At 32.5% G+C, this 25,123-nt stretch overlaps 1 protein-coding gene across 4 annotated transcripts in view; it reads right to left on the bottom strand.

Moving 5' to 3' along the window:
* The window catches only part of LOC113403803 (dystrophin, isoforms A/C/F/G/H-like), a 580,208-nt gene that overhangs the window by 346,494 nt on the left and 208,591 nt on the right, over positions 1 to 25,123 (bottom strand). The window lies entirely within an intron of this gene.

Genomic DNA, 25,123 nt, shown 5'->3' with positions numbered 1-25,123 from the left:
GATGTTAAGTGGTCACCACTGTCCTATACATTTTCGCAGTAAGAAATTTTGACGACTTCTTTCTAATGTGCCACTAACCTTGGGAACTGAGATGTAATATCTCTTTTAACTGATCTTTGACAAATGGTTGAATCTACCCAGACTGACTTAGACCGTGCCCTACCAAAAAGTACCAAGCCTTGCTTTTAAATAATCTTATAAGATGATCTATGGTACGTTTTTTATGCCTCCTCTCCATTTGAGGAGAAGGTTTGGAGCATATTCCACCACACTACTCCAATGCGGGTTGGTGGATTCACATGTGGCCGAATTTCTTTGAAATTAGACACATGCTGGTTTCCTCACGATGTTTTCCTTTACCGCCGAGCACGAGATTAATTATAAACACAAATTAAGCACATGAAAATTAAGTGATGCCTGCCTGGGTTTGAACCCGCAATCATCGGTTAAAATGCACGCGTTCTAACCACTGGGCCATGTGTATGGTACAAATAACACTTAAATCTTAATATAGACCTCACGCGCCCTTCCATTTTACATCATAAAAGCCGAGCGAAGTAAAAAGTTTTTAATTGTTTCATTTGATTTCATTTATCTTGTAATATGTAGAAGTGAAATTACACCTAAAAAAAAAACTTGATAACCTTGCTATATTCATGAGAAGATGAAATACTTAAAATTCAAATCAAAGAAACTCGTACGAGACAAAATCGAATAACTCGAAATTCAGACAGAACATCAGACTAAATAAGTCTATATTTATTATTCCGTGCGAAATTGATAGAATTTTATAGCACACAAGCCTTCACCTCCCGTTTTAACCTTCGAGGGTTAACATTAAATATACTTATAGTGTAAAAAATACTTAAATCATAATACACTAGTTTTCAACCGCGGTTGTACTTGCTACTAGAGGGTTGTAAGTTTTAAATATAAAAAAGTATTCTACGAGTATGTCCTACCCTGGGGTTCAAGCTTGCTTGCTATTTGCAAGTGCGGTTCAATAGTTTGGCCGTTAAATAAAGACAGACAGACAGATAGAGTTGCTTTCGCATGTATAATATTAGCCGAGTTCATGATAAAACTTCTAATAAAAAAAAGAAATTCTAATGAAAGAACTTTATTGCACTCAATTAAAAATATAATAAGTTTTATAGAAAAGTTTTTATTACGCGCCGTTTTTATCAAAAGTTTTTAATATAAGATTACGAGTCCTAACCCGGGCAAGCGCCGCTGATATGATTTTTCAAGCCTTTAATTTGTGTTTATAATTCATCTTGTGCACAGCAGTAAATACGACAGTGGCGTAAGAAAACCGGACGCATCTGATGTCTATCTGAAATATCTCACTAGTGTTATGTGCTAACCTGTTTTGGAGCAGCTACAGTACTTGAACACTTGAATAAGCTTAAAACCTTCTCAAGGACAGAGAAGGCTTTGGCTCAATAGTGACTCACTTATAATTCGTTGATCGTTGATTAATTAAATAAGTAGGTACCCTTTCATTACATATTATTCCGCTACACAGTAATACTTAGCATTATTGTATTTCTATTTAAAAGGCGAGTGAGCCAGTGTATCTACAGGCACAATGGACTTAACATTTAGTAGCACATTGGCGATGTAAGGAATGTTTATTATTTCTTACGGAGACGATGTCTATTAGTCATGACAAAATCCATCAGGTGGCCCAATTGCCTGTCTACCAATATAAAAAGGACGTAACAGCACATATACAAAATGAATTCCATCGTTATTATGTAAAAACTGTAACAAATTCATACATCTCCCCCAACACGTTACGTATTACGTTATGCATTAGCGAAATCAAATTTCAGTATGGATACGTTGACTGAAAGCATCTCAGGAGGAAAATGTAATCAATATTTTCCTCTTACGGGATGAATAAATACAACATCGTGTTGATAATTCGGATTACATTTATGACTAGCTGTTACCTGAGGGAGAGGGGCGTTTAATAATTTAAAACCCAAGAATGTCTTTATTCTTGGGTTTTAAATTATTTTTGAACGAAAACTTAAATATATTTGTAAAATAAAAATAGGATGACTTGTTCCTCTTAACAACTATCTAACACTGAAAGTCCCGTCAAAATCGGTTCAGCCGTTTTCTAGATTAGCCAGAACAAACAGACAGATAGACAGACATAAAAACATTTTAGAAATAATATATTTTTGATACAAGAACCGTAATTAGAAATAGAGTCAGTAATTTTAGAAATATTTACAGTTTTAGAAATGTTAGGAGACATTAAAATAATATTTTCACAATTTTTTACTTAAATATGAATTAACCCCTATCTTTATTTTTATCCTTTTCCCAAATGGTTTAAAAAGAGCGATTAACATAAAATAACATTCCATTACATGCATTCCAACAAAATAAAACGATTCTTACAAATTGAGTGTGTTACAGGCGCCATCTCGTTTACATGAATTATAACCACAGAACAGCGCTTGTACAAATGCCATAGAATTTATGAGGTGATATAAAAAACGTTATAGATTCGTCTTGATAGAATTTTGACAGATGTCAGAAGTCTCAGTTCTTGGTCGATCTAATAGACTATGTTGGATTTCAGCCCGAAGTTTGAAATAAGGCAGAGTTTCCATTTTCATAAGTCAGACAGCAAGAAAATCTGATGGTCTGTGCTTTATTTTATTTTGGTTTATTCCTATATGTGTGTGTGAATTGGATGTCAGGTTTGCATATGTGTTTGCAATATATTACCAGTCGAAAGTGTCATTGTTAACATTAAGAATTAAATTTATAATTATCACTATCAATTGCCTTGTTGATGCGTATATTTATCTATTCAGGAAATTCTCAGTCTTAGTCCGAAATCAGAGAGGGCCGTCCTTAATATTTTTTTAATTTTATTCCTGTATAAGAGTGGTCTTGTTTTAAATTATCTTTCTTTTTAACAACCTAACATTGGAATTAGTAACTAACTTATTATTAATATCAGAGTAAAAGACATGCCATTTCTATAATAAAATCCGTTCTATGGTCTGCGTTCGGTAAACGGCTCGGCCAGGCGTTAATGACATTTCATGTTGTGTGCGAAATTGCCGTAACATAAAATGATTAAGGGTAGGTAATTATTATTGACTGCATGTTGCATTAAAACCGTATCTTTATTTATTAATAAAGCTCTAATAGCTTAACGATATAAAGGCCTAGTGATGTAAAAGTATTCATTTCAATTGGGAGATTAACTTTTCTTATATACTTTTTAATGTAACAATAAAAAGTATCTTATCAAAGTTTAAGGAATAACATACATTTTAACTATGAAATCCGACTACAAATAACACACAGAAAAAAATTAAATTCGGCCTCGTTAAAAATAACATTTCCGTAACAATCCGTATTTTTTCAATCTTAGAGGGATATTTTTCTTTCAAATAGAAATAGGACCAAAAGGAGTATGTGGAACTATTTGAAAGTCCAAATAAAAAAAAAAATCCAAATCATTTTATAAATGACGTACGATGTGACCCTTGTTGCTTCAGAGAGATAGACATTTAGTTTTCTTTAACAAAAACCTGTACATAGGTCATATGTATAAAAGATTAAATGAGTTTAGTTAGTTAGGCGAGAAAATCGGAATAGTAATACAAAAAAAAGCAAGCTAACTCAGCGGACAGAACACGTGGATCAAAACTAAAATTCGAAAGTTCATATACAGACAAGCAACATAGATATGTGTGTCATGTGCTTCATTTGTTTTTAAAAATTATTTTCATGCTCGGTGGTGAAGAGAATAATCCTAAGGAAAGTTGCATGTTTTAAAGGAAATTCTGGATCCGCATATGTATCCTTCCTATCTACGACAAACGACAGAAGTGATAACTTAAACTTCCGAAATACGGCTAACGCTGTGGGTTAGTGAGAGAAGAGGAGCCTGCCTACCGTAGCCGTATGGAAAAAGGAAAGCCAGACAGATGGCGCCGTAACGCGTTACGTAACGAAGCTGTTTAACCTCCCGTAAGAAGTTTATAACTTCAAGCATCTATTTACCCTGAAACTTATCAGACTGAAGTATATATCCCTTTTCAAACTATAAAGTAAAATAACGTGATAATTCCATATTCAGATTCATAATCACGTACGTAATACTTTGCATGAATACTGTTTTATTATTGTGTTTTTATGTACATAATAAAATACAAAAAAAAAAAAAAAACAAAATTTAGCACTATAATATTAGAGCGACAAGGCCACCACGCAACTCACACGCGCACACATAAGCAAACACTAACACGTGTTTGTTAATCTTTTAGGAAATTGTATATTCGGACTAGATTTTAGTATCTATTTGGACAATACTTATCTAATAAAATGTTCATGGATTTATATGTAATATATATTAAAAAAGCGCTTTAACTAATAACGTTATTTAAGTTCAAGCGTGTTAAACGAAATCTAGTAATCTCGACCTAAACTAAGTAATTAAACGTCTTGGAACCTTACCAAACACAAGTCGTTAGTGAGTTTTCAAGATTTTTCGTGTTCCCCCTTTTACGGACAAACTTACACGAATAAGTTTTAATACATCAATTTGTTTTTTTATTTTTAAGTAATATATTAGTATATTAAGCGAGATTATAATGACCTTGACCATTTAAGATGGACCTATGGGATCTTATATACTTTCTAAGATGTTATACCCCTTATGTCTACAAATATAAGGACTCAATCATCTGTCAAACTATACATATACATACAGCACCACAATATATAGGGTACTACCTAACCGGACGGACTTGCATAAACACTACCCCAGATATACTTTGACTAAAGTATAACCGCAATAATTACAGATTTGAATACCGTTGAGGTTTGAATATGCTACAGCGATCATTTGATTCCTGGGGTACGGTATTCGTTTCCTATTAAAAAATTAAAGGTCATATAAAAAGGCTTTGATAAATAAGGCATATTACTCAATACATGAAGATAAAAAAGCGTGGACTAAGTATTTATTGATTTCTAGGCAGAAAATATTTAAAAAAAAATGTTGTTTATTGACATAGTCTTTTTTTTTAAATGGTGGAAAAGAGTAACTACTGAGTTTCTTGACGGTTCTTCTCGGTAGAATCTACTTTCTGAAACGGTGGTAGCTTTAAATTTAATTCAACAGTGCAACATAATTTCAATTTTTGAATCGTCATACTTGAATAAAGTCAAATAACACTACTCTATTTGGTTGTGTTCCAGTTAGAAGGTTGTGTGAGCCAGTGTAATCACAGGTACAAGGGACATAACATCTTAGTTCCCAGGATTGGTGGCGCATAGGTGACGTAAGGAATGGTTAATATTTCTTACAGCGCCTTTGTCTATGGGCGGTGGTGACCACTTACCATCAGGTGGCCCATAAACTCGTCCGCCAACCAATGCCATAAAAAAAAAGATCATTTTGATTCATTCAGATATACATACAATTACGATATGGTAATATAAATTCGAATATTATAGACTACGTATTGTAAGAAATGACGAGGTAACCACTTTATACAATTAACAGAAATTGTATAAAAAGGGGCCTCCAAGATAGCTTGAGACAGTTCGCCGTTATGCTGCTCGAAGCAAACGCTAGCTTTAACGCAATTACTACGAGTCAAATCGTGATATTATTAGTTAATTATTGTATAAGTGTTTTATGATCATATCAAATAAGTGATCTGGTTATGTTACTGATGTGAAGTGATTTTGTATGTTGTAATTTAAAAAAAATAATTGTTTATAGTAAATGCAGTGTTTTGGATTATAATGATAAAAATAAATAACCCTCAGCGAACGTTGAATTACAGTATAAGATAATATACATCAAGTAACTTTTATACACAGCATGTTCAATTATAATGTAAAAATGTTAAAAGCTTGTACAAAAATAATACCCAAAGATCGGTAATTTGTAAAATGATACATTATATAACACGGAAAACTTTATATGAAAATGAATAATGATAGATTTATGATTAATATAAATTAATTTGAACGTATTGAGATATTTTATAAAATAACGCATTACAGTTTTAAAAGTCCTTTATTTAATTAATTACTTTAGTTTATCTTTATTATTTTATTTTATTTAAGATTAGTTTAAACTACAGCCACAGATAATATTCGTTATATTAAAAACATAAAATATGAAAGCGTTTTGGCTGATTATTTTTGTTAAATAATAAAACACGTTGTCGAGGTTAAATTAAGCTTTCACAAAAAAGTCATCAAACAAGAATCAAACCTTTCAACAGTGACCTTAAGTGCAACAATTGCGGACTTGTCTTTGACACGGGAAATCCGGTTATATCCGCTGAAATAAATGTTTATAAATAAATACATACATATTATAAATGCTGTTTAACTGTATCTAGATTTTCGTAATTCAATTATGGTCGAACACAACTGGTTTTAAAATTTGAATATAGAATGCGATTATATCGTAAGATAGGAGAAAAACAACCAAAGAAAAGTTTTTATATGCAATAATTCGTGTCTTTGACGTTGACGGTTGAATAGTTCCTTCGTTTAAAGCCAATCCTGGGCGTAGAATTGAGTCACGCTTATCATCATAACTAAACAAATATAAACATTTTCAAATTTGTATGATAAGAGGAAATTGATCCAATTTAACTTGAATGATTTTAACCAGCGATGAGCCAGTGTAGCTACAGGCACAAGGGACATAACACCATAGTTCCCAAGGCTGGTGGCGTATCAGTGATATGAGGAATGATTAGTATTACCTACATCTATGGTAAAGTCTAAAGGTAATGGTGAGAGCCTACATAATACGACATAAAAAATGTTGTAATAATATATGTACATCGCAATACGCATACGTTACAAAAGTCATAGCTGCTGGACAAATAACTTGTTAGGTGTTTGAAAGAGGAATCTAAACTGGAAAGTTGATCCAGTCACAACTATAGTCCATTTCAATCGAAGAAGAAATAAAAATAAATAAACATTAGATTAACGTATTCCACGCGATTTCATAATAGCTCTGCTATACAGTGCATTACAAAAAAAAATAATCTTAATTAATATATATGTTATAATACAAGAATATTCTACATAACTGCTAATATTCACCTTAATATTACTTCCGAAATTCCGATAACAAATTCTGCGACATTCAAAACGTATTCTTTTCACAAATCTATAAAGAAAATCATTTCGATGTCAAATCATATTTTTTATTCTATATTTGAAAAAGACTGTAGGGGATTTCCTACATACGACATAATATTTCAATCCATGTGAATTTCCATACGACGTATTTCTATTCCATATAGATAACGAATAGTCGAAAATCGCGTTGACGTCAAGCTTATTTGTTTCGTCACAGTGACTTTTAACCATATATATATTCTTCTTAAAAAAACGTTTAGTCCATTGAAATGTTACAATTTTAGAGTCAAACTGACCATTTTCTAGAGGACGCAATTTTATTTGCGGGATATGGTGGGGGTGTCAATACAACCTTAATCCCAAGTTTGTGGGGTTGCCGCCTTGATCCCCCGACCGCCATCTTGAAAAAAGGGGTGGAAACATATTTTTAACTATATCTCCGAAACTATTAATTGTACGGAAAATTTGTAAAGACATAATTTGTAGCAAATCGTTGTCTACAATTATGTTTGTGATTTTTGCCATAAACTTAAAAATTAAAAAGTTATAAGCAAAAACGTGAGAAAATTTGCTCAAACATTTTCTTTTTTGCTTAATAACTTTTTCTCTGTTCATTTTAGCACAAAATTAGATCAGAACAAATTTATAGAGCATGTCTTTTTGAAAATTTTACTCTATAAATTTTTCATTTTGGTCAATTTTAAACGCTGTTACAGCGCTCTAAAATCGACCAGGTTCATCAATGCTCGTGATAACTTAGCCAAAACATCATGTTTACCTTACTTTTATGATCTCTAGTTTTCTCAAAAAAACATTTGAAAGTGGATAACTATTCGTTTCATAGCGCCGTGAGCGTACATCTTCCAAAATAATAACAGCAAAAAAGAAAATTTTTGAGCAAATTTTCTCACTTTTTTGCTTATAACTTTTTAAATTTTAAGTTTATGGTAAAAAGTCACATGAACATAATTATAGACACAACGTTTTGCTACAAATTATGTCTTCACAAATTTTCCGTACAATTAATAGTTTCGGAGATCTAGTTAAAAATATGTTTCCAACCCTTTTTTCAAGATGGCGGGCGGGGGACAAGAGCGGCAACCCCACAAACTTGGGGTTAAGGTTGTATTGACACCCCTACATGTCCCACAAATAAAATTGCATCCTCTAGAAAATGTTCACTCAATGTAACATTTCAATGGACTAGTCATTTTCTTTTAACACCTATTTCGTTATTAACGTTACTTTTAACAATATATAAGTTTTATTTTAATTTTAATTGAAATCTTTAAAGTAGTCAGATTTGATCCCGCGACTTTTACTTTAGAACCATATATAAATGATGATCAAAAAGTGCTTATAAGATAATACTTGAAAGACGGTATTTAATATAACATAAAACATAATATATAAATATCCTGATGAATAAATATTGATATATTTTAAGACAAATTAAGTCTTTAAATTACCAGTAGTTTTCTAGACTACCAACAATTACGCAACCAAATCCAATAGTAATTAATCATTACAATATAATCATCTTGTATAATTTAATGAATAAATAATTCACATTAATGACAATCGATAGCCCACCGCACCCTGGGGCCGGTCGTTATCATACAAGCGTCTCCGCTGGGTCGATTAGACCTCGTTAAAAAAAGATTTGTACTGTGGCTCGACGGTGCCGTTTGTAACAGATTAGAGATTACATTTAAGCAGGATAAATGTACCGTGAATGTACAATACATTATTGTATTAAAATTTCAATTGCATTTCTTCATATATATAAATACTAATTTCAGACTGTGGTTTCGCGTGGTTGGGGAGGGATGTAGTTTATTTACCCTATGTTATTTTCTGAAAACGCATATTTCAAGATCGTTCTAACAAACCAATAAGAAATATCATTCACGTATTATAATATTAAAACAAGTTTTAGTGGTCGCTTCTGTCAAAAAAAGTAATGTCAAGTATGAGTTGGAAAATGTCCCAGAGATGCACAAAGGTCTTCTCCTTTATATGACAAAGTTTTAAGCTTTAAACAAAGTCTCATAGTAGGTAGACGGTTTCCAATCGTGGTACATTTAAAAATGTACTGAAAAGTCCGCAAAAGAATACCAAAACGGGGCCTCCTTAATTTGATAGCATTAAATCGTTTTTATAATGATCAACCGTCAATCTAAACAGGGTATGGTTCTATCAAATAATTAGTCTTCAAAAAATTATAGATCGAAATACATACGGTTTAAGCTTAATTAAATTAAATTTCTCTGCTTGTCTGTTGTGGACGGTAAGTTTAATCTTCTCAACGCTGGCCCGAAGCGGCTTAACAAGTTTGCGGTTCGAACTCATTATGAAGGGTTTGAACTTCAATAATTAAACTAACACGTCTTTATTTAGTTGAAATGGTTTTATGGGTATTCTATTGATCGTATATAATTGATTTTCTATAACGTTCGTCTTTTAATCAAAACAATGCTGTAGAACTTCGGGTTTTTCTCGAACAACTCTCAAATTACTTGGACATTAGGAACCATATAACGTTTATAATTAATTTCAATCTCGATTCTGAACAAAAACGTCGTATATGTGTCAAATGAACTTCTGCGATACATATACGGGATATTCGAGCGCCATAATTTCTTCTCGAGAGGATAACAAGCCTTTGTCCTTACTAAATAAGCAATGAACTCCTATTGGTAGTTGGTGCAAATAATAACCAGTTACACCATCAATGCGTGACAATATATAGGATCTAAGATGATATATCCATTCAAAACTGGCTCATTCAGGAGCTACAACAGAACCCGGTATTTAAAAATAACGAGCAAATAGTCCATTTTCTTGTCTCTCTTTCCTGAATAATTAAGTTTAAAAAATATATAATGATGAAATTATTTGGTGGTAGGTCTTCGTGTGAGCCCGTCTAGGAAGGTACCACCGGATCATTAGATATTCTTAATATTTTCCGGATTAAAGGGTGAATGAGCCAGTGTTACTATAGGCAAAATGAACATAAAATCTTAATTCACAAGGTTGGTGGCTCGTTGGCAATGTAAGGAATGTTTAAAATCTCTTACAATGCCAATGTCTAGGGGCGGTGATAACCACTTACCACCAGGTAGCCAATTTGCCCGTCTAACTATATCATAAATAATAATAACATGAGTTAAATAAAAACTAAATAACTACCTTCTATTTACAACTGAGCTTCACATCTTAAGTTCCTATATTCAAAAGTTCTTCAAAGGAAGTTCTTCACAGAGAGTAAATTACACTGGTTTTCAACATGGCCACTTCCAAGAAAATTGAGCAAAGTTATAATTGAATTCAGTTAGTTTTCAACCCTTGGAAAAAAAAATCATTTCAAGAAAATAAATCTAAGAAGCAAATGCTTTTCGCATTAAATTATGATTACGTCGAAAATATGATTTATTACTAAAACATTAAGGTATATAATCCTAATATCGCAAACGATTCATATTACTTTTCAATTCCAATCATAATTTCCAATTATTTGGAACTCAACATAATGGTTACTGAACAACTAATAGATATATTAGAAAATTATTAAAAATGCGACAGTACTTATGTGTGTGTGTGTTAGCTACTTAATCGTGAAAAAACTAATGAACAGATTGGAAAGAACCTTCCTGAATCAAATTGAATGGAAGAGGATATTGGCAAAAGCTTTTTATTTTTTATTAAACCAAATTTAATTCCTATAATCAATATAGAAACATTACACTTATCAAATGTCAAATTACACACGGCCACCGGTTCGGAAAAGAAAACACAGATGAAAAAAACTCAGCGGGTTTTTTAAATTAAAAAGAGACGTTTTTAATTAAATAAGGCGATACTAAATAAGCGACAAAGGCTAGTAAAACCTTTTATCAAGAAAATAATAGAATCCTGAAAAAAAGATGAAACTTCAATAAGAAGTAATTTTAAGGAAATAAAAGTATTGACTGTCGCTATGATAATGGAACAAACATGAACTTGTTACTCCTGTTACCCAGGGTTAATAATTCTTAAGTGGGAGTACGTATACGGTTTTAGAACAGGATCCCAGAAGACGTTCAAAACTTTTGTATTGTAAGATGAAAATAATTATTGAAGAACGTCTGTGTACTTAGTACCTTAGTACCTTTAGAGGTAATAAAAACATTAACGACTTGATAGATGAACGAAACGCCTCCAGGCCGTTTCAAAAATAAATAATTTATCATTGATGACGAAAAAAACGCTTAGTTTCTCGTGACGATTCTTCTCAGGTCTGAGGTATTTCTTTCCAAGCTACTGGTAGAATTTTAACTATCAATAATAAAGTGTAATACTGCTATGTTGAATAAAGATATTTGAATTTGAAAGTAACGCCATGATGTAGATGGAAATAACAACCCCATATAATTATTCCCAATCCGTTGCACGAACACGTTCTACATTATTTGCAATACTGATGTTTTAAAATGCATTTTCGTTTCGCAAATGATAAGACATTTTACACTTGAATAAAATTAATTATCACGAAGTAAGTGTTTTAGTTTATTTTTATAATGTAATATAATTTTCATTGTTACTTATGATGCTAGATATTATATGAATAGCTATACAAACGCCATAGAACGCCTAGTGATATAAAGCAGAGTTGAAGGAATCAGACATCGCGGCTGGTGGCCTTTGGATTGACTAAATCAGATCTACGGTGAGCGCACGTTTGCTTAAGAGTACTAGGATGACAGGTGACAGAGAGAGATGATGTCACATTGTGAGGAGAGTAACATCAGCCAGCCATTTCATGACCACGACCGCTCTACCAAGAGCTTACCATCTAAGAAAATTATTGTTAAGATAAACATCGTAAGGAGATCTTCACGATGGATGTTTATTTTCCAAATGTATATCTTGGATAATTGTAGTGAAATAAGCTCCAAGCCTATCGAAAAAACGAGAGGATGTCTTGGTCTTGTTGTGTAGAAGTTTAAGAAAAACATATTATCAATTTGTATTAAAGACGACATGTCTGAAATCAAAAACGTTTATATTTTATCGGCGTCCTGATTATCATCAGTAGTCATCACCGCCCATTCATCGCCCATCATTGGTGCTGTAAGAAATATTAAACATTCCTTACATCGCCAATGCACCACCAACTTTGAGAACTAAGATACATATGTATATGTCAGTTGTGCCTCTAAATACACTAGCTCACTCAACTAGAATATCTGTAAACAAGTAGATTGGGTGGAATCTAACAGACAAACTCCTGCATAACCCCTATCACCAAGTATCAACAAATAATTGTTAACATTAATTTAATAAATTTGTCCTCAAAAAGCTCACAAATCAAGTCAAAATTAATAACAACTGCTACGAAAAATTTTACGAAATATTTTTAAAACGAAAATTTTCAATAACTTTTTTACCGTCCCATGAACAAGCGAGCGGGAAATTTGACGCTTGCAAAAAATATAGCTAAATTATACCGTGGGGTTAATTAGACCGGAGATAAAGTAAAGACGCATGAAGAGGTCGGCATTTAAGGGTTTTTGTTAAAAGTGATAATCTGGAACGCTTTATTCGAATAAAAATCGTGATAAATTGTTAAATTACGCTCTTAATAACTTCTTGGATATTAAAATTTTGGTTATAATTTTCAAAAGTAAAAATGTTGACAAAATCAATTCAACTGATTATTTAAATAAGTTCAAATACACAAATTAAAAAAAATCTACCTCTTCCTGTCTCCTTCTAACTTTCTCTCTATCTCTTTCCTTGTGAGGCTCATATTTTTTCATTTTTTTTATGGCATAGGTTGACAGACGAGCATATGGTCCACCTGATTTTAGGTGACACTGGCGCTGTCAGAAATTAACCCATGCTTACATTGCCAATATTCACCCAACCTTGGGAACTAAGATGTTATATCCCTTGTGCCTGCAGTCACTGATGAGTGGGTGGTATTTACCCAAAATCCTATCACGAAGTTCATTAATAGATCTGAACAAGTCAACGTTTTTTCATAGGACATCGATAGCGAATATGCGATAGGACTTTGACTTTTTGATCCCAGAAAGCGTTAAAAATGTTTCAGCTACCAAATTAAAAAAAATGTTAAGGAACGCTTGTGTGCTGTTAAGGTTACTATACAATTAATGAGTTCATGATTGATAGCACACCTTGGGAATGAAACGATCGCCTCCTGGCTATTTCTATTCATATTCAAAATATGTACTTAATCAGATTGACAAAAAAAGACCCACTGAGTTTCTTTCGCCGGTTCTTCTCAGGTCAGGGTGTTTCCTTTTCCGAACAGGTGGTAGTGTTTGATTTGACTATCAATAAGTAAGTTTAATGCTTCCATATTGAATAAAGGAATTTGAGTTTGAGTTTGTGCTATAATTACTAGCAAAAGAGACCATCTTTGTAAACATGATTTTCCATGATTTTTGATAAACTGGCGATGATGAAATGGTTATTTTTTACTATAGTGCTAATGTCTATTGGATGTTGTGATCACTCACAGGTCCAATTCTGTCTGCCTATTAAATATAACAGTTTATAAATATAACATTCAGTTTCAAAACATGATAGCATTATTTTAAGGTGGATCTAATATCCAAGCAATTTATGTTAACCCTGTTTTTAAATATATTCGCATTTAAATAAAAGTGAGTTCAAATTCAAGCAGCTTACAATACAGAGCTTGGAATGATGTGTGACCTCGTTTGATGTTACACCTTAATTAGGAAATTTCGTATTAAAAATATTTTTCTATCTTTTAAATGAAGGTAGGAATGACGGTTTTTTTTAAATCAAAATCAAATACCAAGTAATACTTTGAATTTAGAATCAATTTAAGTCGTTTGAAACGTAATTTTACAAGATGTTTTTAAAACAAAATATACTTTATTCAAGCTGGCGTTTACAAGCATTTATGTATCGTCATTTTAAAAGAAGTATATTAAGTAAAACTACCACCGGTTTGGAATGATGATTCGACCGAGAATCGGCAAGAAACTCGGTACATCTTTATTGTTTGGAAAGTAGATTCTAATCAGAACGACGACAGAACAGACGGCGCTCATCAGGTATCATCAACCAAAATATGTTCTAATGATAATATATAAATAAATTGATTTAATATTCATGAAAAACAACGAATACCAACTATTTATTACTAAATATTTTATCGTTTACAAGATCTTGTGCAGAACAAGCCATTATAACAAGAGCTTTAAATTTGTATATTCGAAAATGTAAAATGATCTGCGATAATATTATATAATCGAATATCATGCCCCAGGAAGAATGTATTGACTATCCGAAGTTTGAAACTTGATGTTACGAGTTTATCCGTACTTGTTTATCGAATATTTTCGTTGAAATAATAATATAAGCACGATTTCGTGCAAATATATTGGTGACCCTAAAGTTATTTATGAATAAAGTAAAAATTATAGTAAATATACCCTTATCGGTTTTTTTTTGTATGTAATAGATAGGCGGACAGGCAAATAGGCCACTTTATGGTAAGTAGTCAAACTCCCATAGATATTGGCATAAGAAATAATAATCGTTACGTACATTACACCAATGCTCTACCAAACTTGGGAGCTAAGGTGCTATGTCCGTTGTGCCTGGCTCACTCATCCTTCAAACCGGAACAGAACAACACTAAGAACTGCTAAGTAGCATATCTGATGAGTGGATGGTTCTGGCACACAGCCAGACCACCAAGTTAAAAGGCTAAGGTTTCTTCTCCATTTGATTATTCCAACACGCATTATTTACACTCGTGGCAAATCCACATCGGACACAAGCAAGTTTCCTCACGATATTATCCTACACCACCAAGCACGAGAGGAATTATAAACACAAAATAAGCACATGAATAATTAATTATAGCTGTCAAGGTTTGAACTCGCAATTATCGACTAAGATTTACGTGTTCTAACCAGTGAGCTATCTGCTTACTTCCTGCAATTTATCCTAATTTTCTTTTTCTTCCTATAATGTTTCCACAAATTGTCAAATAATTTAGGATAGCTATATCAAAAGCTTAAATATCGCCGTATCTTCAATTTAGTTTTATTGTTAAAGGTACTACAAGAATTAAAAATTAGAATATTAATGTCAAGTTTATAAACTATCTATCAATTATTTGTTTTGCGTTTGTAATGTAATATTAATTATTAACTTCGGACATCTCGTCAAAATTCAAAATATCACCCACACCACCTAGATGTCAGAAAATCCACAACAGCGCGATTTTTAAGACATTTTCTGCCTCGCACAACCACTCTGTGGAACCAGCTTACGCCGGCGGTTTTTCCGAACCGATACAACTTGGGAACCTTCAAGAAAAGAGCGTACTCCTTCCTGAAAGGCCGGCAACGCACCTGCAAGCCCCCCGGTATTGCAGATGTCCATGGGCGGTGGTAGTCACTTTCCATCAGGTGAGCCTCCTGCTCGTTTGCCACCTCTAACATAAAAAAGTGTTTAATATTCTCGTTATATTCAGTAGTTCTGAATTATATCTATACTAAAATATATGCGAAAGTAACTCTGTCCATCCATCTGTCTGTCTGTCTGTAACTCTATCACTGCCAAACCACTAAACTGACTTTGATGTAATTCAGTATACTTTACATAGGCTACTATTTTGACGACCAAACCCTAAAACGCAAGCGAAGCCGCGGTCGACAACTAGTTAGTAATAAATTAAAAAATATTAATTTCTCTCTTAAATAAAAAATAAACCTGTAATTATTATTATTATTTCAAATTGCCGTCGGCGTGGTGTGTATATATAAGCCTCTCCGACTTATATATAATGCTCTCATATTGTATATTAGGACTAATGAACCTTGGAGCCACCGACACTTAATTTCAGCTCATAAAAGCATTTTTCAAAGGTATGTCGTAATGTTTAATTATATGCAATTATGGCATCGGTTTGGAATGTAGTTTTAGTGAGAAGAATCTCAAATAAATTCAGTAGTTACTTTTTTCCATCAAATTACTCACATATAGAGAATATTTTGCTTGAAAATAAAAGAATAAATAAATTCACGCTTTTTGATAGCTTTACTGGATGAATAAGCCTGGCTTTGATGGGGTAATAAGCCTTATTAATAGATGTTTTTCAACATTAACACTGATAAAGCATTTTATGTGTTATTAACATAGTTTTGAATACATATATGTATATATCTAATTTTTATGTGTACAAACACAATTTGCTCAACAATATAATTAAGCAAAAAAAAAATCCTTACAATTAAACGAAATGTAACTAAATACGTGTACAAATATCGTGTTACAAAATACGATTTGAAAATAGAATACGAATAAAAAAAACAGACATGAAAAAAATTATGATCATTATTTTTAACAAGATTATAAAATGTATTCTATGAAACCAGTATTCCTTTTTTGAATATTAATTACAAATGAGCAACGGTTTCTGCTTTTGGGTTCGTCATCAATAGCGGCAAAAGTCATGCTATCTCTCTTGCTCACGATGTAATTATTCGCAGTTTTATTATTAAACGCGAATCGTTATTGATACTTACCAGGGCTGCTTTATCGTATAATTTGATACATAATGTGTATAATTGTGTCACCTTGTGTATCTAGTGTATATAATAGATTATCTTGTATACCGAAAGTAGGAAAATAGAGATCTGAAACTGCGTAACAATTCGTTAGTACATATTTATTAAATTCATAAAAAAAAATAAAAAAAGTCGTATATAACTTACAACATTGCTTAACAAGTCTTAAACTTTATATAATAAGATTTAATTCTGTATAATTTCAATGAAACAGTCGTAAAATATGTTGGCTTCCCTATTACTAAAGTACCTTTATCATAATTTCGATTTGTTCGGCTTTTTAATAATTTTATTCAATCGTTAAAAATACTCCTAATCAATTATTTTATTACAAAAAAAAATTAAAAATCAACGTTTTATCTGGCAACATTTTCAATTTTCAAACACTAAAGATTATTTCAATAATTGTAATACACCTATTATATTTGATATAATTATTTTATAAGTAAACGAAATGAGTTTTAAAAAACGTACAAAATACGAAATCGGTCGAGCAAATAAAATTACGTAACAGCTGAAATATATTCGTTATTATACAGAGCAATTAATTCGGTCAACGTTTAGACAAAGCGAAGGAAAATCCCAATTCGAAATGCAAAAAGAAATTCGCGAAACAAAATTTATAAAAGAAAGAAAACAGAACGTTCAACAAAGATAACCGACAAATAAAAAACCTTTGAACTATGAATACAATGAAAGAAATTCTTTGAACAATTCCTTCCGCCCTATAATGCTGAATTCTTCGACCCCTGTGACGTCACCTCGGCCGGATCGTGCTACACTCTTAAAATATGAATGTATATCTTAAGTAAGAGATGCTTCGCAAATTTGACGGTCCGTAAATTGTTCGTGTTTAATGACCTTTTGTTATCGTTGCCTATCTCAATTGATCTTGATTTTTATAAAAATGTATTAGTACTGAAAATATACAATTATCTTAAAATGATTTTTTTAATATAAGTTTTCAATTTACTAAATTGTAAGGATTTAAAAAAAAAAATTTAGAAAGCGGAAAAGTTACTGGCCGGTTAGACAGCGGTATTATGGCTGTATAAGAAAAACAACGTTTCGTAACAAACAACAAACAAACAAACGTAAACTAAATTAAACTAAATTGTTATCGACAAGCTTCAACTCTAACTGAACCAATGTATACTACTCGTATTTGACATTAAACATTTCATTTAAAAGACTTTTCATCAATTTAGAGCCAAATGTATATGAGTAACTTGCAGTTTACAATGAAATGAAATCAGAACAAAACCTGTCATCGATTTCGAAATTCCTATAAAATATTTTGAATAAACGCGAAGTTTCGCGGGAGATCCACTTGGTTATATTTAATTGTATATACATATGTATGTAACACAAGAACATGACACGTCATTTGACGCCAAAAGCTAAAATTTAAAAGGGGACACGCTAAACGCGCTGAATTTACGTCATGTGTAGTGTAGGTACTTAGGGTAATGCGTATATTGAAACGTTGATAATTGTCCATGGTGTGATTTGACGTACGACGTACTTCTCATCTCGTGTGGGCCACGCCAACGTCTGTATCATTAGTGCGCCGCGCTTAAAAGTTAGCTAGTGTAACGAAAGAGCCGAGATGGCCCAGTGGTTAGAACGCGTGCATCTTAACCGATGATTTCGGGTTCAAAACCAGGCAGGCACCACTGTATTTACATGTGCTTAATTTGTTTATAATTCATCTCGTACTCGGCGGTGAGGGAAAACATCGTGAGGAAACCTACATGTGTCTAATTTCAACGAAATTCTGCCACATGTGTATTCCACCAACCCGCATTGGAGCAGCGTGGTGGAATATGCTCCATACCTTCTCCTCAACGGGAGAGGAGGCCTTAGCCCAGCAGTGGGAAATTTACAGGCTGATTATATGTAACGAACTGTTATCCTTGTCCTATCCTACAAGTAATATCACGCATCCCTTGGCTCATTTTTTTCAAGTGTGTGTGGACCAAGAGTGCTCCCAATAAGAATGTCTTCAAGAGTAAGAGCCCGCATTCCGAGGTAGCAATTCCCCTTTTTACTCATCTTAATATAGTCTACTTATCCCTCGCGCGTACACCATGCTCTGTGAATATTGGATCATTAATTCGTTTATTATTTCAGTTAGGCATTAAAGAAACATAGTCTCCTCATTTACCAGTACAGAAGATCTTAGATGAGTTTACAAATTAATAGTGGATTCTATTTTATTTCCTGTTCTTGCCGATAAATTTACTAATCGTATAAAACGACAATTCAAAAGCAAAGCATATTTGGAAAAATGTTTTTCCTTTGATATTAAGGGATTCTATACTTCATGCCATTCTCCTATACCTTGTTACTTCCTAGATGAAATCACTCTTGATAATACGTGAGGTCACGTAGGAGCAATCACATTAGGCATGGTATGGATGAAGAAGATTTTAGTGGTCAAGAAAACTCGCATATAAAAGTTACAGAATGCTGGTAGCGTTGAATGTGGAATACATTCTTGATTTAAATAGCTGTTATTTGAATTACGAATTTAGAATGAAATCGTAAATTTAACAATTGTGTGAATGTGTGTGTAAGAGTGAATACACTTTTTTTATTTTGCACGTAAAAATTGTTAATTTTAGAAAATTATAATATAAATAGGATATTTTGTGAAATAATATTGGAATGACATGACACGGGATTTTTACTTAGAATAGCAATTAATGCAAAGGAATTCTGATGTTACCAGAATTTTATCTTCTTGGGATATCTTTTCCTCCATTCGCCGCCCATCACGTGTTTACGTTTGGACTTGACTAATCTTAAGCCTTGACAATAGCTGTCATGGCCATCATAATCAGTCAGGAATGACGTCGCCATCAGTTTCTTCACAAGCATTATTTAACTTGCAATGTAAGTATGAACAGATGAAATCTTGCAACTCAATTTAGAAGCAGATATCTTTGACCGATTGACCTGAAATTTTGTATAGACGTTCTGTTTGGATGACAATGCATGTTTAACTGTGTGACGTCATTCTGAATCCTACATGGCGGAACAACCAAGATGGCGGATAATTTTTTTTAATTCATTCCTACAATATCGATATCAAATGAAAAGGCTTGCTGAGAATAAGTCTACTTAAAGTAAATTAAATCATTTGGTATAAACAAATGTGAGTACTTAAATCTCACGCCAAGCTTATATATCGTATAAATTGTGTCGAAGGTGAAATGTTGTGTCTTCATAAAATATTAAATATGCTGTAATTTTTTTTAAGTTATACCCTTATAATTATTAGTTTTAATATACATTGTATATATCTACATAATTACATCTAACATGCATTAAATACTAATATAACCATTTTTCTAGATTACTTTGCGTCATTGCATGTTAGTAGTTAATCACGCACCGCGGAGATTAAAAAAAACGAAAAGAATAATTAAAAACGAAAATTGTTAAATGTTGAAACATTGTTGAATGTACAAAATAAATAATTATTTTTCGTTAACTGAAACACACTTCGTAGAAACAAAACATTTAAGAAAGTTTGAATTAATGGTTACATTGCAGGAACTTGATTTTAAATTTGATTTCAAATCGAAACTCAGAACTAAGCAATTCATTAAAAGCGTTACGCTAGCAAAGTTCGAGAGTACAATCACAGTGACAATTCAACGGACAAAACATTTTAAAAACATACGATATCATATATAATAAACGTTCTCTCAATTGTATAGCCTACGTAAACAAAGTCGACGCTTTAGGTCGTATGAATATCTTATTCAAAATAAATACAGACGTATAAAACTTTTTATTTCCTTACATTATAATTATACTTAATGACGCAACTATTATAGTAAACTAATCACCTAAGCTCTCGCGGTAACATTAAAACAAGTAGAAATAGAAAAATGGAAGCATTTGTTAAAAGCGTCTGACGTCGTATAAACAAAACAATCCTCGGGAAGAAAATTGAAATAACTTTGCTACAATTAAATTGCTTGAATCAACTGTTATTTGATTCAAAGTTAAGGACCAAAAATGATACTGAACTAAGTTATGAATATAGTGCTGCCTCCTAAAGCTGGTGTACGGATGAACCCAATGGGGACTTTAATACATCCTTACTAAGTATTAGAAAGCATTTATTTTTCATCAAATATATATTTTTTTTTAAGTAATCTTTTCAATGAAACTTTGACGGAACGTTTATTTTAACTCTACTACTACTGTTCTGATAGTTAGAAACTCGAGTTGTTACTCCTATAAAACAAATCAAATTTACAATAAGGTTGAATAAATCATTATAGTTCTTGATCAGTACTGCATTGAAAACGAGCTTAAGTCAAAGCATCTTGCCGACTCTTAATCAACAACAATAGTTATATGTTATTCATAAAGATATACAAATAAAAGTATCAAGTGATATAACGTTATGTATGCATGTGTCTAATTTCAACGAAATTCGGCCACACGTGTATTCCACCAACCCGCATTGGAGCAGCGTGGTGGAATATGCCCCAAACCTTCTCTTCAAAGAGAGAGGCCTTAGCCCAACAGTGGGAAATTTACAGGCTGCTAATGTAATGTAATGTATAGCGTATAGGTATTCTTCACCAAAATATCCGATGTTTTTGCAGTTTGAAAATTACTATGTATTTATAAATGACTAGCTGAATCGTCGGCATCAGGTTGCGACGAAAATCCATCAAGAATTTACATACAACCCCTCAACCGAAATATTTCCCCTTTAAGGGTAAAAAATAGCCTATGTCCGCCCTTAATTTTCGACTTTGCTCTGTACCAAATTTTATCAACATCGTTCAGTGGTATAGCCGTTAGAGTGTAACACACAGACAGAGTTACTTTCGCATTTATAATATTAGTATTTATGTATTTTTCTCTTTGACGCACTTTCTCTGTATAATCTAGCTGTGTGTACCGACTTCGTGCGGGTAATTTTCATAACAAGTTACCGCTCCTATAATAACATTACTGAAGTCAATCGGACCTTTAGTTTCAGAGAGAGATCTCTATGATGGTTTTTTCGCTTATATATATAATATATAGTTTTAAAGTATGTTTACATGCCTGGGAGTAAGTAATAATTGTTATTGTAGTGCCTACCCGAGATAGTTCTGTGGTTAGAGCTTGCTAATCTAAGACGAATATAGGTTCAAATCCGAGCACCACTAAGCTTTTATGTGCTTATTTTGTTTTAATAATTCATCACGTGCTTCTCGGTTAAAAACGTGATGAAACTTGCACATTATATTGTATGGAATAGTGCCACATATGTATCCAGCAAATGGCAGTGGGAAAATTGCTTAGTGTATAAATAGCTTAAGTAACAGCCCACTGGCGGGCTAAGATCCCCTTTTGAGGATGTTTCCACTTTATTCTGCCAAGCTAATCCGATGCAGGTTGCCGGGTGTTTAGCATATTATTTCTTTACTTTAGCAGTTTCTAGAATATATATATTCAAAATAAATGATGTCATAAATATGTAGCAATGAATTCAACTGCAATCTCCTTTGTTTCAGTTTCGGATAAAGAATCGTGTTATTAATATCAACCGCAGTAACTCATAACTCAAGGTAATGTACCAAGTTGTATCCGGACGAGGGATGAATTACAATAAGGGTGTAATGACGTGAGAAACATGACAAGCGATTTCGATTTTTATCTCTATAGCATTTTAGATTAGAATCAGTTGATTGTGAAATAAGACGTGTGAAGAATTTACGCTTTTATTACAGTTGTGATAAAGTTTAAATTATAGCGCCGACTTGTCGGTACGTTTTAAGTACTATATTTATTGTAGTTTTAATAGCTTTTATTTTAGCTTTGTAAGTAAAATAAAGTTTATTGATAATTAGTCTTTTAAATTAAATTATAATTAGTAAAACATTATCCTCTATTACAAATACTCCTCCTATGGCTGTTAGGCGACTAAACATATGATAACTTGTTTAAAAGTAATTCGCTTAAATGACCCACAAAAGTGGACACAACTTTGTTTTTATTTGTGTGTCGTAGAACATGAAGTAGATAAAACTAGGAGTCAGGGAGATACGTATAAAACGGGACGCCATACGGGTATCTCTTAGTGGGAGATACTCTAACGGGTTATTTTTCGAATGGGTATTCGATTTATTATTCGTAGCTTATTGGTTTAGTTTTCTTATTAGTGTTCTTTCAATTATTTTTTTTTTTAAATAAATTGCGTTCGATTTTCAAAATTATTTTAAAACATTCTCTTCAGTAAGGCTATCCTATCACCAGAAACTCGAATCTCTGCGCATATAACGAGCGCTAAATATCAGAATGTTGTGACTATAATAATTACAAAATTTATAGAATACACGTATCAAAATTGCACATCACCGTAAGTCCGTTGTTAACATTTCACGAGTGAGATACGAAGTGAATTCTTACAGAATCGCACTGCTGGTCTAATTTACAAGAATATTATGTGCGAAACAAGGTTCCTTTTTATTAATATTTTCATGCTCGATCTTTCTTTTTTTCAGCTGTAACTTTGTCCATAATACTTTTCATCAAAGGAGTACCGTTCATTGATTCACGACAACACCCATAGGTTTATTTCAACTTATAACAGGATCGCCTATCATTATCATTAAAAAAAAACCATGGAATCTTAAAATGGTATGTTTGACATGAAATCTGAAATTATGAACGGCTTATTCTTCTTTCAAATAACAGCCATACAATTCATTTCCGTTTTGCGGAAGAATAACTTACCACTCAATGGAACACACAAATCAACTTGAACAAGACCCCACCACCGTTTTATGACCATGTAACTTAATGGAAGCAGTTGAGTTGTGACGTAGTTGCTTAATTACTTCAAGTTTCTTATTATACAATATATCTTGCAAAATTTATCCACGCACATTCCCAGACGAACAGCACTTACAAGGGGAAATAAGCTTTAATCACCTCTAATAAGGTTGGTAATTCACTCACACTGTTTCGTTGCTTCACTCAAGCAATAAGAACTTGCTTGTTTATGATTCAATATCTTTCCTAAGCAACCATTAACCCTAGGATCCTTTAGGAAAATATTTAGCATTCAAAGGGAAGCTCCATCCCCCGTAATATTGAGAGTCGTTCGTCATGTTGAGCGGCTAATTGTATTTTTATGGTAAAAATATTCTAGAGAACAAATTAGTGTATTTTATTTAAATACTAGCCGAACGTATCCACGCGAAATTTATAATATCTTATCTATAGCACACCAATCAAAAATCTCTGATAGAACCGATATAGGATATAAATAATATTTATATCATATATATATATATATATACATTAACAGCCTGTAAGTTTAAGAAGAGAAGGTTTGAATCATACTCCACCACACTGCTCCAATGCGGGGTGGTGGAATACAAATATGGCAGAATTTCGTTTAAATTAGACACATGCAGGTTTCCTCACGCTGTTCCTCCTTCACCGCCGAGCACGAGATAAATTATAAACACAAATTAAGCACATGAAAATTCAGTGGTGCTTGCCTGGGTTTGAACCCGAAATCATCGGTTAAGATGCATGTGTTCTAACCACTGGGCCATCTCGGCTTATATATTTACAAATTTCACAAGTGTGAAGCCGTGACCGGTCGCTCTTAAATTAATAAATCATTTAGATCGTCTATAAAAGTCATGGTAATCACTCAGATAATCTAGATCCATTGTAATGTCCCTGAAAAGATCTTACTATTTGATTTGGCTTAATTTTTCAGGAATAATAATGTCCTGTTCATTTTTAATCACAGCGGTTAATTTAAAGTTTTAGAGTAATTCGCAGGAAATATCATAGTGTACCAATTGTGTGCCACAAGTGTGCTAAGCTTTCTCTCATAATACCATGGTCAGGAAATCCGATACGATAGAGGGAGATCAAACGCAGTCACCCCGTTTATTCTTGGATTTGTGAAGAATCTTTATATAAGCTTATTTCGCAATTAATTTATTGACTAAGTATTATCAGAACTCGCTATTTATCGTGTTAAAATTAAAAATACTAGTCAAACCAATACAAGCATACATAAAATCTTACACAGTACTATTAAAGACAAAATCATTTAAAAAATATTCGACCCCAAAGACTAATGATCGAACCGTTAATTCATCGAAAAATATTAAAAAGCTTACTATGTCGAAAACAGCCAAAATTACCTATAACAAAAAAAAAAAGATTAATTTTTATTAATTAATAAGAAACATATATTACAACTAGTAAGAAATATTCATTTGTACAGAATTTCTTATAAACAAACCTACGATTTTATAAAAACAACGATAACAGGAAAAATATTGAAT

Source organism: Vanessa tameamea, chromosome 20 (assembly GCF_037043105.1).
Source record: "Vanessa tameamea isolate UH-Manoa-2023 chromosome 20, ilVanTame1 primary haplotype, whole genome shotgun sequence".
Taxonomy (NCBI): Eukaryota; Metazoa; Arthropoda; class Insecta; order Lepidoptera; family Nymphalidae; genus Vanessa; species Vanessa tameamea.
This window is presented reverse-complemented; position numbering and strand designations above follow the sequence as displayed.